The sequence below is a fragment of the Aulonocara sp. 'chitande type north' Nkhata Bay genome, linkage group LG15, assembly GCF_057382095.1.
Source record: "Aulonocara sp. 'chitande type north' Nkhata Bay isolate Kocher_YH1m ecotype deep benthic linkage group LG15, A_spYH_male_GT1.1, whole genome shotgun sequence".
NCBI lineage: Eukaryota > Metazoa > Chordata > Actinopteri > Cichliformes > Cichlidae > Aulonocara > Aulonocara sp. 'chitande type north' Nkhata Bay.
The window spans coordinates 29,541,041-29,557,556 of NC_141358.1; the positions used below are offsets into that span (position 1 = coordinate 29,541,041).

General features: G+C 39.4%; 1 protein-coding gene across 2 annotated transcripts in view; it reads left to right on the plus strand.

Annotated features, from left to right (window-relative positions):
• Positions 1 to 228: 228 nt before the first annotated feature.
• Positions 229 to 16,516, plus strand: part of opn5 (opsin 5) — a 61,182-nt gene continuing 44,894 nt past the window's right edge. Inside the window, exons 1-2 of one of the 2 annotated variants that reach the window (XM_086264164.1) lie at positions 229 to 383; positions 734 to 751. The gene's annotated coding sequence lies outside the window, so the exon portion shown is untranslated. The remainder of the gene's footprint in view (positions 384 to 733; positions 752 to 16,516) is intronic. The other variant, XM_086264165.1, reaches the window with a different exon arrangement.

Sequence of the window (16,516 nt, forward strand, 5' to 3'; positions counted from 1 at the left end):
TTATATAGAGTCAGGGCTGACGTTTTTTTTTTTCACATACACTGGAATCAGGCAGGAGATGGGCTAGTCCATATTAAAAAAAAAAAGAAAGAAAAAAAGGTGGTGAAAAAAACCTCTTGTGTTTTATTTTGAAAGTCGTGAACGGAACTTGAGTTGGCTGAACGCGCTTGTTAAAGCTGGGCTGCTTCCCTGACTTAAAGCTGCTGCTCGGCAGTGGAGCTTCAGAGCGCCTTTGCAGCTCAGGAAAGTGGAAGCAGCTTCACGGGAATTTTTCTGTTTACAGCCCCAGCAGCCGAGCGGTTTCTTTTCTAACACTGAAATTGAAACGTGGGACCGTGGGAAATACACTGACTTCGGAATGACTGATGACTGATGATCAAAGAGTGAGTAAAAAGCCAACCCTTTAACACCGTTTTTCTGTTAAACGCACGTGCTTCATGTAAAGCATGTTTTCTGAAAAGGATTTTTTTTACTTTACTAATTTTTATTTTTCTATCATTCGTTTTAGTCACAGGGAATTCCCAGGATGAAATAAATAAATAAAAATAAAAAAATCTAATATTAATAACAAATGCATAAAGCTTTAAAGTCTCAGTTAAAAATGTTTTAGAACTTAAAAAAAGCATTTTACAAATCATTTTAAATGAATATTCCTGTAATTACAGCAATTCTTTTTCTCATTCATTTAAAAAAAAGTTTTATTTATTTCTCTTTTTTTATTTTTTTATTTTAGGCCTCCACAAATAAGTAGGTAAGTACATATCTGCAATCAGCTGGGTCTATTTTACTATTTTTTTTCTTGCTTTAGTTTTTACCTTTTAAAACAAGACACCACTAGACACCTTTCTGAATAATTTTGTTACATTTATTTTTTAAATGAACAACAGCTCTTTTGTTAATTGCTTTTGTTTCTTTCTCTTTATTTGCTCATCATTGAGTCTGGGACCACAGGTTCCACCCCCTTAAAGACACAGGTTTTTCTTGTCACTTGGCATGACCACTACATACAGTGGCGGAGCGGGGAGGGGGGGGGGGCTTACTGGGCTTAAGCCCGGGGTCTTTTGGAGTGTAATTTTTTCATAGTTAGATGCCTGGCTGACAACTGTATAAAGAAAAAAACTACACACAATATTCGAAGCACATAGTGCACACTGTGGGAATTTACGACTGTTCGTAAATCCCCCCTAATATTGGTATGATCCGAGCTCAGGCACTAAGCGGGGCGGGGCAGCTGCTGCCTGCCAGTCCGCTGTTGGAGAAACGGAGCTAGGCAGACAGAGGAGAACTGAAGTTTGACCAGGTACCAAAGCAAAGCATTCGTACTGTACAAATAATGTAAATATGACGGTGTATCACGAAAGATTGATATCAAACTGATCACTTGACCCATATTATGTTACTCGCTCTTCAAGTGAATCAACAAATGGCGAAATGAAAAGCCGAACAACAACAATGCTGTTTCTTTAGAGAGTCTCAGCTTACATGTGTGTTTATTTCATATTTTCAGTTGTTACCCTCCACGGCTAAATAAATCAGTTTCAGTAATGTACTGATATACAAGAATGGACATAATGAGCGTCTTTCAAAGAAAAAACTCTGGTAGTATTTTATATATTATGCTTTGAATGTTGTTCAGTATATTTCTATGCAAAACATGAGGAACTTCATTACACAGCAGTATATTCACAGTTTAAACCAGATACTTACCTACACTTTATGGAAAACACAAGAACATTTTTTTACTGTACAACATTAATTTAGAGTAAACTTGTTTTGTTTTGGATAAATAAATATTGAAATATCGTTTGAATTAGTTAAATGTCAGAATAAAGAGAGACAGAGCTGTCTATTTTTATCACTTTCATCAAATTTAGCAGTACATGTACACTAAGTTTGTTAATTAATAAGAAAACTCCAGACGATTCCATTCTGAGCTGAAGAAGCTTCTGATAAGTTAGTAGAGTCCATGTGAGTAAATTGGTGGCACACCTGTGGATGCATATAAGGCAAAACACAGAGCCTGTTTCTTTGAAATGGGAAAATCAAGAGATGTCAACCAAACACCAGAAACAGAACTGTGGAGCTCCATAAGTGTGGCTCAATTTTGAATACAATTTGGTGCCATTTACAATTAAGAAATACAGATAGTTTCTCTCTTTACTCTTAAAGTTAACAAATATGTTTTTTATATTTATCAATCTAAAAAAATAAACATTTAGTCCAATTTGATGTTAAAATTAAAATTTGATCTGAAGAGTGTGTAAATATCTGGTTTCAACTGTATATTTGATTATTGTAAGCACAAAGAGGAACAGAGAGGGAGAGAGAGGGGAGATGGAGAATGAGGACAGAACAGAGATGGAACAAGAGCAGGTGAGAGACACATGTTAGTCAAATGGTTGTTTACCAAAAGTATCACCGTATCATAGGTCCTCATGTATCTCGTACCTAGTGTTTCTTTTTAGGTTTGCAATTTTTCAAATTCTACATTTATTAAGTTATGCAGGCTTGTTTGCACAACAAGGCTAAATAATTATATAAACTTTTCTCAATCTAAATAGTGTACTTTGGTAGAATTAAAAAGTGCAGGTCTACGATGATTTTCAGTGCTACTATCATCTAGTTCTAGTTCTGATTCTGTCTTGGTTAAATCCCAAGTAGTCCTGATTTTGAACTGTTGTAGTCCTGTTTTAATTCCGGATCAGTTCAGGGTCTGGTTGAATTGGGGTTTAGTCCTCGTGTCTTGATACAGCCCCGACTTTGTTCTGCCTTGCTGCTTAATTAAAAAACTAGTTTAAGGTGTCCTGCATATGTGATATATTTTTTTCCCTATATGAAGTCATCTTTGAACAAAACTCAAAACTACCCTTTAGGGCTAAGCCCCAGGTGTTTCAAATGTCTGGCTCCGCCTCTGACTACAGACATAGTAAAATGTTCAAAATAAAGTCATCCACAGGCAAAATTAATATAATAATTCCTTAGTGATGTTGGTCAGCTACTGTAGACCCCAGAGAGGTCTGTCTCCTTGTTAAACATAAACAGATGGTCATGCAACTCTAGTAATATTCTCATCTGGGATTTGGTGGAAGTGGTGCATCACAGTCACTGAGCAGATGAAAATCCGTTCACTATAGCTGTGTGTTACAGCTGGGATCATTACATTGCAAAATTAAGTTCTTTCCCCCATAACTTAATTTTTTTAGAATAATAAAATATTAAGTGATTGTATTAAAATGAGCAGAAGTGTGGTATAGCCTAGGTGTCTGTGAAGGTTCTCAGTCATCCAGGTCATCGTAGTCAAAGGAGCTTGCAAAGAATATAGCCTAGGGTTTAAGGTGGGATTTGGCAGGTGTAGGAGATGTGCAGTGGAGCATGGGAAAAGGAATCTCTTACAAATGACAGATGTAAAAATGTATGTTTTTAGTTCCAGTAGATTTTTCTTTGTGCGCAGGCTGTGATCAGCTGATCTGTGTCACAAAGAGCCATTATTTCCTTTGATAATAATGTCTTATCTTCCTCTCCCGTCCTCTCATTCTTACATTTTTTTTTTTTCATTTTTGGGTGTCACACTTTAATGTTTTTTTTCCTTTCCCTGATATGTACAGCATTTTTACACAGCAAAATTTCGCTTTTAAGACATCATGTGTGGCATATTGCACAGAACTAGAGATACACTGATTTAATTTCTCTGAAAGTGTGACCCACTGATACGTATTTTTGCTAATTTTCTATCTAACAATTATAACTGACAACCTATAGAAGCACAAATAAACTTGTTTTCATAATAACATAAATGATTAAACTACAATACAAAACAAAAACCAGTATGTTACTTGAAAGAAATATAGAAAATTTACTGAAAATTAGTTGCTTGGGCGATATGACCCGAAATTCATATGTCGATATTTTTTAGCTGGATGGCGATATACGATATATATCTCGACATTTTGTTTTTAAGCCATAAGTTAAGAACAAAAAGAGTTCTTAGTCAAAGCTGTGTCCCAGATGTCACACAGGCACTTTTATTAACATACAGCTCGGGGCGGTCTGCCTCTCCCCACCGCAGGGAAAAGGGTAACACCACCTGGGTCTGGGTGCAGTTCCCCCCTCCAGGGGCAAGGGTACCTAGACCCGGTTCGTAGAGTACGCTTGGGGAGTGTGATCGTGTGTACAGCGTCTCTTTATGTCTGTCTCCATGTTGGTTGAGTGTGGAGTAAGTGCATATGAGAGCATAAGGGTGGGGATGGATGTTTGTGTCTGTGTGTGCCTGTATGTCTGTGTCTATATGTCAGGTTGGGTATCAGACGTCACCTCTCTGGGGACATCTCAGGCCCTCCAAGGTTTGGAGGCCTATCTCCACCCACCACTTCCCCTGCCGGTGGCGGACTCCCTCAGACATCGGTGCGTTGGTGGTTCTTTGTGTCTGGGGGTGGGCGTCCGGGTACACACCGGCTCACTCCTTGGCGGCCGCTTATCGGGGCCTGGAGCCTGGGGCTCGCTCGGGCCACTTCGGAGGTGGGGTGCCCCCGGCCTCTCGGCCTGGGGCTCGGTCAGTCGGGCACAGCTGGCTGCCGGCGGAGCTCACGGGCGCGTCACTGCAACTCCCCCTGGCTTCTGCTCCGCGGCTGCTGAGTGAGCCCTCATCTGGGACTCTCCTCAGCTCTTACTGGGACAGTGGCGCGGCTGCCCCTCTGTTGGTCTTCCTTGGTCTCTTGTGTTCTGGGGACCTCTGGATGTCTGGAGTTTTGATCTCCTCCATACCTGCTTCATACCCTGGAGGACGGGGCTGTGGCCCCCCACACTCCCTAGCAGATCGTTACATGGAGAAACCTTTGGAATGCAAGCATGCTGATCCACACAGGTATGCACACAGGTGTACACACGGGTATTCACAGACGCGGACTACAGCTTTCTTGGCTGCTGCCTCAAAGCACATTGTACGCTGTCTATCTTGCGTGCTGCACAATATCGTTTATTATTTAGTATCTACTGATATCTACTGCTAGCTAGTTTATTGTGATGGTGCTGTTTTTTTTTATTATGTTGCTCTTTGTTGTTTGCTTTCTCTTCTGTTTTTTTTCTCCATACAGGTGACCCAGGTGTTTTTTTGTTTTTTTTTGTTTGTTTTTCTTTCTTTCTTCTCCCCCTTCTCACCGTCTCTTCTCCCCTTTGGTTTTCTTTCTCTCCCTCTCTTTCTTTCATTCTCTCTCCCTGTCCTATCCCCCAGTCATGTCTGTCCCGTTTGTAGCAACTGAAAATAAAATAAATTCATAATTATAATAAAGGTCAATCAAATGGACCAATATGGCAAGGCCATGATGATCCACTTGGTAAAATAAATCCGCTTGGCATCTTTCTTGGCCTTAAGACAACAATTCTGATGGCTAAAGATCCAAACGGGACACAAAAAACAAAAAAACCCCAAAAAAAACATACAGCGTAGATGTACATGAAGAAATTACTCAAAAATAAATTATCAGCATTTATTAAATAATAATGCTCCATAAATAAAAGAAAACAATGTTGTCTTTGTGCATAAAAAAAAAAAAAGCTCACAATTGTGCAGTCAAAATGTAAACTAAAAGACACTGAGCATAATAACAAAGACAGATTTCACAGCTGCTCTATTCCCAAGTTCTACTGCGTGACTGACAGGCTGGAGTTTGAAATCTGCTTCATAACCGTGTCTCTTAACAGGTGCCATTTATGGTCCTTATACACACAATACGGTAATATTACGTTGAAGCACAGTACGTATTACTCCGCGAGGCTCCTGACTATGGTAGCCATAATGCTTCAACAATGCATTAAGCAGTGCGACTTCGTAGCTTACCAAAGTCGAACTAAAGCATTTATTGACAGATTGCTGAGCGCTGTGTACCACATAAAATCGGTTCGCGGTCAGTAAGCACAACCAGAATTCATACATAAGGCACACTGTCGATTTTTGAGAAAATGAAAGGATTTTAGGCCATGCATGTCGTTAGCGCGGTTAGCTCGCTAACACGTCGACGCTGAACAGCCGCACGCACGGGGCGGTCCGCGGTAAGTCGTTAATGGAGATTTGCTGTGTCCATCTTGTCGTTGCCTGCAGGTGAAGCAATGGGGGAGGGGGAGTTGTGTTCAGTGAAGGAGAGGCGAGGCCCAGTAACGTTGCATAGTGACAAAAGTGGATGAAAGAGAGGCAAACTTGCGGCTCCACAAGTATAATTATAACGTAACATATACTATATCGATATAAACGATATTGTCACATCTTATATCTCGTATGAAAATATATCGATATTTTTAAAAAAACTCGATATATCGCCCAGTCCTACTTTACCCCCATATGACATATTTTACCTCGCTAAACTTAAGCAGGTGCAGGAGATTTCTATAACAAAACAAGTATCAGTTACATCATTTTTCAGTATGTTTATAACTTCACCAGATAAGAGGATTTGTCTCTATGTCTCCATAATTGTTCTCATAACTGCTTTGAACATTTGCTTATACCAAGGCTGTTGGCTTGTAGCTTGTTTGCTGATTTTGGATAGCTTTACCTTTAGCTACTTTCCTTTTTTTTTTTTAGCTTCTTTAAAGTGTCAATGTTCATGTGGGTGAGGTCAATTTAAAAGTCTGGTTAGATTTGTTGTAGGGCTGCTCAATTAATCGAATTTTAATCACGATTACGATCTGGGCTTTCAACGATCATTAAAAATGACTGAGCCGATTATTAGCCCCTCCCTCGTTTATCCGCGACACCTTAAAGGCCGGTCCAAACCGGTCGTGGCGCAAAAAAGGTTGGAGACCGCTGATTAAGAGGACCCGAGGGAAGCTCGGAAAGCTAAGCAGGAGTTATTTGGAGAGGAGAGTGACTGCCGTTGGTTGAAAAGAGAGGTAAAAAAAAAAAAACTTCAGTGGTGTTGCACACTATTTTATATTATTTTTTAAAGTCATTGTTAACCCTTTAAAGCCGGTCAGAGCAGCACGCTCCGTTTTGTGTAACTATTTTTAAATCCCTGTAGAACCGGAACCGCGTAAGCTAGCGCAATAATTTGTTTTGCATATGAAACCGGAGGAGTTGTACTTACATCTGATGCCATCAGCTTGTCCTCGGTCATGGTTTCCTTCCACATATAGCTTTGCAAAAATTGCATAAAAAGCGCTTGCAGGAACAAAAGCATAATATTCCAGAAACACGCTTCGCCGATCAGCTGTTCTTAACACTTCCCACCGTGAAACAGACGTCAGCGCGAACTATCACATGTCCGCCATTTCCTGGCCGAAACCGGAAGTGAGGTCATTTTCGCGGAAATGTAGTTTTTTACTTGTAGGCCTTAAAAGCCTATACTGGTCATGTTTGACTTTTCTGAATAGTTGCTGGGATGCTTAGAACTCGAATTGCACTGCTGGAAATAGTTTATTTTGATGCACATGCTGTTTTCTTTGCAAATTTGCATCATAGGATTGTTTTTTGTTTTTCCTGCAGTATATAAAAATTGGTGTATCTCCAAAATAAAACTATGAACACACTCAAAATAAATTTCCTGTTGTAAACTATTTTTTGCAACTTTTTTGTATTTAAAGTTTTGAGGGATAAACCTCTTAAATTTCTCCAAGTAATATATGTAAAAAAACAAACAAAAACGATTTAAAATTTTTTTTTGTAGTTTATTGCACTTTTTTGCAATTAATGTAGTTACTATGGACTTAATGCATACATATTATTAAAATATGGGCTATAACAGTTGTATAGCAACTTGAAATGCTCCCATAAATGGCACTACAACATGTAAAAAAATAATATAAGCTCTGGCGGACTTGGTTCTATAGTAGGTCTTAAAGGGTTAAATAAATATCGTCAAATAATCGAGATCTCAATTTCAGTGAAAATAATCATGATTATCATTTTTGCCATAATCGAGCAGCCCTAATTTGTTGTTATGAATACTTTTGTGGCATTCCCCATATGGTTTAATTAGGAAAAGTTTGTATTTTCTCACAGTAATGGTGTGTGCACACCGAACGCGATTGACGCGAACAAAAACGTGCCAGACGCCCCTAATTTGACGCGTGCACATTCGCACCTTAACGCGTGTCCAACACAAATCAATCGCGCGTCAAAATATGCAATTTTGACGCGCGTGAACCGGAAATGTCGGAGGAATGTGGGAGGAAGTTGTGCCATCGAGTAAAACGTTATCAGTGCTTGCTGTACATACAGTGGGGCAAAAAAGTATTTAGTCAGCCACCGATTGTGCAAGTTCCCCCACTTAAAATGATGACAGAGGTCAGTAATTTGCACCAGAGGTACACTTCAACTGTGAGAGACAGAATGTGAAAAAAAAATCCATGAATTCACATGGTAGGATTTGTAAAGAATTTATTCGTAAATTAGGGTGGAAAATAAGTATTTGGTCACCTCAAACAAGGAAAATCTCTGGCTCTCACAGACCTGTAACGTCTTCTGTAAGAAGCTTTTCTGTCCCCCACTCGTTACCTGTATGAATGGCACCTGTTTGAACTCATCATCTGTATAAAAGACACCTGTCCACAGCCGCAAACAGACTCCAAACTCCGCCATGGCCAAGACCAAAGAGCTTTCGAAGGACACCAGGAAAAGTATTGTAGACCTGCACCAGACTGGGAAGAGTGAATCTACAATAGGCAAACAGCTTGGTGTGAAAAAATCAACTGTGGGAGCAATCATCAGAAAATGGAAGACATACAAGACCACTGATAATCTCCCTCGATCTGGGGCTCCACGCAAGATCTCATCCCGTGGGGTCAAAATGATCATGAGAACGGTGAGCAAAGATCCCAGAACCAGGTGAATGACCTGCAGAGAGCTGGGACCAAAGTAACAAAGGTCACCATCAGTAACACACTACAACGGCAGGGAATCAAATCCCGCAGTGCCAGACGTGTTCCGCTGCTGAAGCCAGTGCATGTCCAGGCCCGTCTGAAGTTTGCCAGAGAGCACATGGATGATCCAGCAGAGGATTGGGAGAATGTCATGTGGTCAGATGAAACCAAAGTAGAACTTTTTGGTATAAACTCAACTCGTCGTGTTTGGAGGAAGAAGAATACTGAGTTGCATCCCAAGAACACCATACCTACTGTGAAGCATGGGGGTGGAAACATCATGCTATGGGGCTGTTTTTCTGCCAAGGGGACAGGACGACTGATCCGTGTTAAGGACAGAATGAATGGGGCCATGTATCGTGAGATTTTGAGCCAAAACCTCCTTCCATCAGTGAGAACTTTGAAGATGAAACGAGGCTGGGTCTTCCAACATGACAATGATCCAAAACACACCGCCCGGGCAACAAAGGAGTGGCTCCGTAAGAAGCATTTGAAAGTCCTGGAGTGGCCTAGCCAGTCTCCAGACCTCAACCCCATAGAAAATCTGTGGCGGGAGTTGAAAGTCCGTGTTGCTCGGCGACAGCCCCAAAACATCACTGCTCTCAAGAAGATCTGCATGGAGGAATGGGCCAAAATACCAGCTACTGTGTGTGCAAACCTGGTAAAGACCTATAGTAAACGTTTGACCTCTGTTATTGCCAACAAAGGTTATGTTACAAAGTATTGAGTTGTATTTTTGTTATTGACCAAATACTTATTTTCCACCCTGATTTACGAATAAATTCTTTACAAATCCTACCATGGGGATTCATGGATTTTTTTTTTTCACATTCTGTCTCTCACAGTTGAAGTGTACCTCTGGTGCAAATTACTGACCTCTGTCATCATTTTAGGTGGGGGAACTTGCACAATCGGTGGCTGACTAAATACTTTTTTGCCCCACTGTACCTGTGGGTGCAGCAGCAGGAGCTCAGGGAGCCAGGAGAAGCAATTGGGGATGGCTCTGCTGCAGAATAAGTTGGTTCTATCAAGAAAATATTAAATGTTAACAGGTTGAATACAATAATCATAGAGAAAGTATATACAGTGGTCCCTCATTTATTGCAGCAGGGGTTCTCAGAATAACTAGCCCCTCGCCACACACTTTATACACTGTTTTCCCCACACACGAACATTAGTCACAGTTCTCACAAGTTGTTTGTCAAAGTACAAACCTTTGTAGATTGCAAAATGTTAAAGTATTATTATGTCACGTTTTGCGACGAAATGATCACCAAATTCATTGCGACTTGCTCACAAAATTCATAATAATGTTGTTTATTTATAATAACAATTCTGTTATAAGTTAATATTGTAATTAGAGTTGATATCAGCTATTTGCTAATAGGTCAGTATTGGACTGTATAACAGCCGAAATATGAAAATTTAAAACAGTAGTGTTCTGAGTTTTGAGCTTTTCCACTAGAGAGCAGTGTGCAACTTTCCAGTTGACAACACTTATTCGGAATTACCAAAAACAGAACAGCTAGCTAATCTGATTCGAATCGTGCAGAGTGTAAGCAAGTAATCTATGAACTGTTCTGATAATCAAACAAGATTATTTTTAAATTGAATTGTGTTAGTAAAGACTCATAAATAACTACATGTAACAAATGTTGGGCAAATCTGTTTATGGTTCGTGTGTCTAAAAGAAAAAAAAATTGCCTGACATATTGGATTTTTGATATCACCAAGTATCAGTGTTGGGATTGGTTTTAAATCTCATACATCAGTCATGTTCTAATTGGTATTAAGTCCAGTCCATTCCCAGTGATCACGAGAGGAAACACGAGACTGAGAATATTTGGGAAATTAATTTATCTAATTTGTCAGAAAATAAATTATCTATCTATCTAAATGTCTATATTACAAGTTACACTGAAATGCTTTTTGAAATAGAAGAACTAAGGGCAAGGAAAATGTAATTATTTTTACATTTTTAAATTTTTTGCTTTAGAAAGACTTATCTGTAGACAGTGCTGCACCAGAAGGAAGAAGAATTGAACTTTGTTTTAGAAAGTACTTGAAAAGAGGGAGCATGCAATGGACACGTGATGAACTATTTTTTATCTCATAAGAAGCCTGTTTGTGTGCTCTGCAGTTGATTTTATTTTAGGCAAAGATTTTGCAAACAAATGTCAGTTAAATGTAATAACTGGGTAGTGTAAGTTGCACAAACCCCTAGTACTCAGTTACAGTAAATGTAGTTCGCAGCTGTGTTTAAATACATAAGTACTTGTGTAAATATATTGTAGTTAGTTACAAGTAGTTGTTTACCTTTTCAAACGTATGTATGGAAACTTAAATTGTTGTTGCTAGCCTCCTGAACTCATCTAAAGTGTACGGGTCTAAAATTAAGTGTGAGGCATGAGTTCTTTGGTACTTTTTTTCACCGGAAATGACCCTAAATATCAGTTTTCTGAGAAAAGGAGTCTTTCAAAGAATTTCAGAGAAGATTTGATGTCACACATGAAGTGCTACTGAAGTTACTGTCGCCGATGAAAATTATGACGCCATTATGATCAGTTGGGCATTCACAAAGATTCCTTGTATGAAGAATTGCTCCTAGAGCTGAAATTCTTAGAAATTCTTGGAGTTATAAGATTTTCTAAGAATTTGACCTTAAAGCTGAGACTGTTTCTTGTAGCAGAAATTATTTGCAAACCATCTTAGCCCTTGGGAGAAACCGTTTGGTGAGAAAATGATGACTTGTTGGAGGCTTAGGATTTTGTTTTAAACATTTTAGAGGACTATTTTTTTTTTTATTATTTTTTTGCTTGTTTGTTAAGCCACTTAACACTGACCTATGAATTATTCAGGTGTAAAAGCTATCAAACTCAAGGGATCAACTAGTTTTGTGTCTACACAAAACAAAATGTAGTAGAGATTTTTATTTTAAATTGTATTTTTAGACACGTTGTTACTAGTCTTGAGAGCATTTCTTTAGTTAAATCTACAAAAAATGCCCTCAAAGTAACACCGTTTGACAGGCATAAAAAATTATTATTTTTGTACCAGCAAGGTGATTCCCAAAGAGCTGTTAGCCAAAAACATGGCATATGTCAGCATGGTGTGCAGTGCAAAATGGAAAAATTGAAAAATCCTAACAAATGACATGGGACCTGGGAGATGTATCTTGCCCTTCAGTTGAGGCTGTAGTTTTAGAAATGGTCTCAATGGGAGGTTTGCTGCCAAGAAGCCAATCTGAGGTAATCTGAGACCAAATTACTCACCAACTGGACTTGAAATCAATGGTAACAGCTTTTATGGGGTTATGAATCCAAATTTGGAATTTTTCGTTCAAGTCGTCATTATGTATGGAAGATGTCAGGAGAGAGGTACAACAGTGAGTATCTACGCCCATCTGTAAAGCATGGGTGTAGCAGCTAGAACCCTATATCACACAAGAATGACACAATGTTCCTCTCCCAAAAGTCAAACTTTTTCTCAGTTTAAACATTTGATATGTTTTCTATGTTCTATTTTGAATGAAAAATGGCTTTATGAGATTTGCAAATCATGGCATTCGGTTTTGTTTTTACATGTTACACAGCGTCTCAACGTTTTCCAAATTGGGTTTGTAGATAGCTAATGACGTTAACATTAAGTTGTTTAACAGTTGTGACTTGTGTCTAAAAAAACATCCTAAAAATACATCATGTGCAGATGTTTTGACCCAGCGGGGGTCATTTTAGGTCAGGAATAATTTAATAATAATAATTCAACTCTGCTCCAGGGAGAGGGATTTATACTATGAGCTGTATTAGGAAATACTTGAGATTTTAGTAAGGAGACACTGACTAAATAGATTGTGCAGAAGCCTTAAGGAAAAACAGTAGTCTTAATCATGCCATCAGGTACCTGCACTGTGTGAAGCTTTTTTTTTTTTTTTTAAACTTATATGCCCCACTGTGAATAGTAGTTGATATGCTCCCTTCCAAATGTCTGCTCTCTTTGCTGCAATTCAGTCTATTTCTAGGCTTTTGTTTTTTTAGATTTGCTAATTTCTTCTAATCTAATGCATCTAACAAATCTAATCTACCACATCATGTTTTGTCATTATACTCCTATAGATATATGGAGGGTCGATTAATCTTTGTTCCCAGTTCAGGTAGAAGATCAAATACCCAAACTGGCAGTGGAAAATTAAAAATGAGTTAAACCTTATTAAATTTGGGCTTAATTATCTGGAAAGCTATTTCAGCAGTATTTCCGTATTTCAGCAGCTAGCATGCACCAAACAAAGGATGTGGGTTTTAAGAAAGTATTATTTTCTAAGTGACAGAAAAATGCTAACGTTCTGTGTTCTTTGAGCTGCAAAGAACACATAAGCTGTTATTGTGTAGTTTCCCTTGGAGAGAAAACTTCTTCACTAAGAGATGGAAAAAAGACATAATGTAAAGTAACAAAAGGACTGACCAACTGTAAATTTAATGCTTAGATGTAAGGTCCTTGTTCATTTTAACATCTTGCAGTACAAGTTGAAGTATAAGAATATTTTGTTGTTCACATGTTCACTGAAAGAAATTTGGTGAAATTTGCAATGAAGCCCTGTGTTTGACTGGAGCAGAGCAGCTGTGATGTTCATGATCAATATTAGGGTATAAATGTAAGGTAATGAAGCTGTATAGAAAGTAGACCTACTTTTTAGATTCCCTTTGGTTTTTCTGGTTTTTGTAACAGATATTTAAGCATTATTATGGCATAATATGAGGTTCATTTAGCTTGACAAAAAAAATTACCTGGTATAAATGTCCTCCAAAGACCTACTTTTATCTTTTACTTCAGCATTTACCAGAAAATGTTTTAACATTAGTATCTATACTTAGGCTTAAGTGACTAATGTGTATACTTATGCTTACTTTTCTTTGGTTATAATGTGAAACAGTGAAACAAAGAACAGTTCTGACTGCTCTGCTTGTGTTTTGCCAGTTTGATTTTTGTCAGAAAAAAAATAACCCTAGGATTTTTTCAGCATTATTATATAAAACATTCTTAACATAGAAGCCATATCCCAACATTTGAGACTGGAAAAAACAAAGCAGATGCACCATAAAAGACAAATACTCGCATCACACTAAAAGACCCTTTATAGCAGGCACGTGCGGGGGGGGGCTTGAGCACCCGCCCCTTTCCTGATGGGTGCCCAAAGTGCCCTTTTGTTGAGGCAACTTATAAAATTTTTTTTTTTTTTTTATGTGTGTGTGCGTGCGTGCGTGCGGAGTCCTGTCTGTGCCCCTCAGCAATAATATTTAACTATTAATCACAGTTTTGCTAAATAAAAGGATCTGGCTTGCATCAGCCACATGATCACATTTAACCAATGATCGCCCTTGACGGCAGAACGCGCTGGTTACGAGCCGGGAACGAGCTCACAAAAAGCACGCGCATTTTTAGCGGTCCGGAGCTGTAGGAGAAGCTAACACAGCAGAGTGAAGCTGACCCCCCACCCACTTGAAACGTAAAGGCAAATAGGCGGAGCGGTTAGTGCTACGTTTGTGCAGATTTGTGCAGGTAAGATTAGCGTTTGTGCTGCTACGGTTTCCGAGATATTAAACTTTATTTTATAGGTCATTCAAAGGTCACCATCCCCCCAGACTGCTCCAAAACGGGCCAAAATGGTCTACTTTTTTAGTGCTACGTTTGTGCTGGTTTGTGCAGGTAAAATCAGCGTTTGTGCTGCTACGGTTTCCGAGATATTAAACTTTATTTTATAGGTCATTCAAAGGTCACCATCCCCCCAGACTGCTCCAAAACAGGCCAAAATGGTCTACTTTTTTAGTGCTACGTTTGTGCTGATTTGTGCAGGTAAAATTAGCGTTTGTGCTGCTACAGTATCTGAGATATTAAAAGTTATATTTTTTGCTGATGACATCACCATCCCCCCAGACTGCTCCAAAACAAACCAAAATGGTCTACTTTTTTAGTGCTACGTTTGTGCTGATTTGTGCAGGTAAAATTAGCGTTTGTGCTGCTACGGTTTCCGAGATATTAAACTTTATTTTATAGGTCATTCAAAGGTCACCATCCCCCCAGACTGCTCCAAAACGGGCCAAAATGGTCTACTTTTTTAGTGCTACGTTTGTGCTGGTTTGTGCAGGTAAAATTAGCGTTTGTGCTGCTTCTGTTTTAAAGATATTAATGAAAATGTAAAGGTCAACCAGCCCCCCCACATTACCCAAATCCAACAAAAGTGGTATCAAACGTTTGTGCTACGTTTGTGCTGGTTTGTGCTGCAAAGATTTTCGTTTGTGCTGCTATCATTTTAAAGATATTAATAACAATTTCTAGAGGTCATCAGAGGTCAACCAGCCCCCCCACATTAATTAAATCAAACAAAATGGGTGTCAATCAACTGTGCTACGTTTGTGCTGGTTTGTGCTGCTAAAATTTTCGTTTGTGCTGCTTCTGTTTTAAAGATATTAATGAAAATGTAAAGGTCAAAAGGTCAACCAGCCCCCCCACATTACCCAAATCCAACAAAAGTGGTATCAAACGTTTGTGCTACGTTTGTGCTGGTTTGTGCTGCAGAAATTTTTGTTTGTGCCGTTATTATTTTAAAGATATTAACAAAAATTTCTAGAGGTCAACCAGCCCCCCCATATTAATGGAATCAAACAAAATGGATGTCAAACGTTTGTGCTGGTTTGTGCTGCAAAAATGTTTGTTTGTGCTGCTAACATTTTAAAATGTTTAATAAAATAACGTCTTGATGCGTGCTTAATCATCCAGGTAAGTAAATCCCAAAAGGTTGATTCTGTTCATCTGGACATTTTCAGTTGGAGAAACGTTTCGTCACTCATCCAAGTGACTTCTTCAGTCTCAGCTGACTGCAGGTTTCCCCAACCTTATAAACAGTACATTTGCATAGTGAAGGAAACTAGCCACTGAATGAACAATGTGCCGGGGGGTTAATTCCATGATTGTTAGTATGCAAATTCTTATGACCATTGATCAATGACAACTAATCAAAGCCTATTGATCAATGGCAGTGAGTACCATTCACAGAAAGTGGGGAATGGCTACAATCACAGCATTGTAGGATGGCGAAAGATGTACCCTTGGGCCCCCCTTCTCGATCCAGAGATGGTCAGCATCCTGACAGCCCGATGGACGAAGCTGTCTCTCAGTCTGCTGGTTCTGCCCCGGAGGCTCTTCAGTATCCTTCCTGATGGCAGCAAACTGAAGACGCTGTTGAAGGGATGAGTGGAGTCACCTGTAATGGAGACGACCTTCCAGATGAGGCAGGTGCAGTAGATCTCCTGGGGAGGGAGGCAAGAGAGGTCCCCACAATGCTCTCGGCTGCTCTCACTACCCGTTGTCATTTTTTCCTGCAGAACCCAATGCAGGAGTCATACCACACAGTGATGCAGCTGGTGAGGATACTCTCAACTTTGCCTCTGTAAAAGGTGCTCATAATGGGGGTTGAATCTCTTGTGCTTCTCAGTTTGCAGAGGAAGTAGAGTCACTGTTGGTCTTCTCCACATTCAGGGACAGGTTGTTGTTGCTGTACCACTCTGGCAGATGGTTAACTTCACCCCTGTAGTAGATCTCGTCGTGGGTCAGCAGAGTGAAGAGAAGGGAGCTCAACACACATCCTTGGGGAGCCCCCGTATTCCGTGTTCTT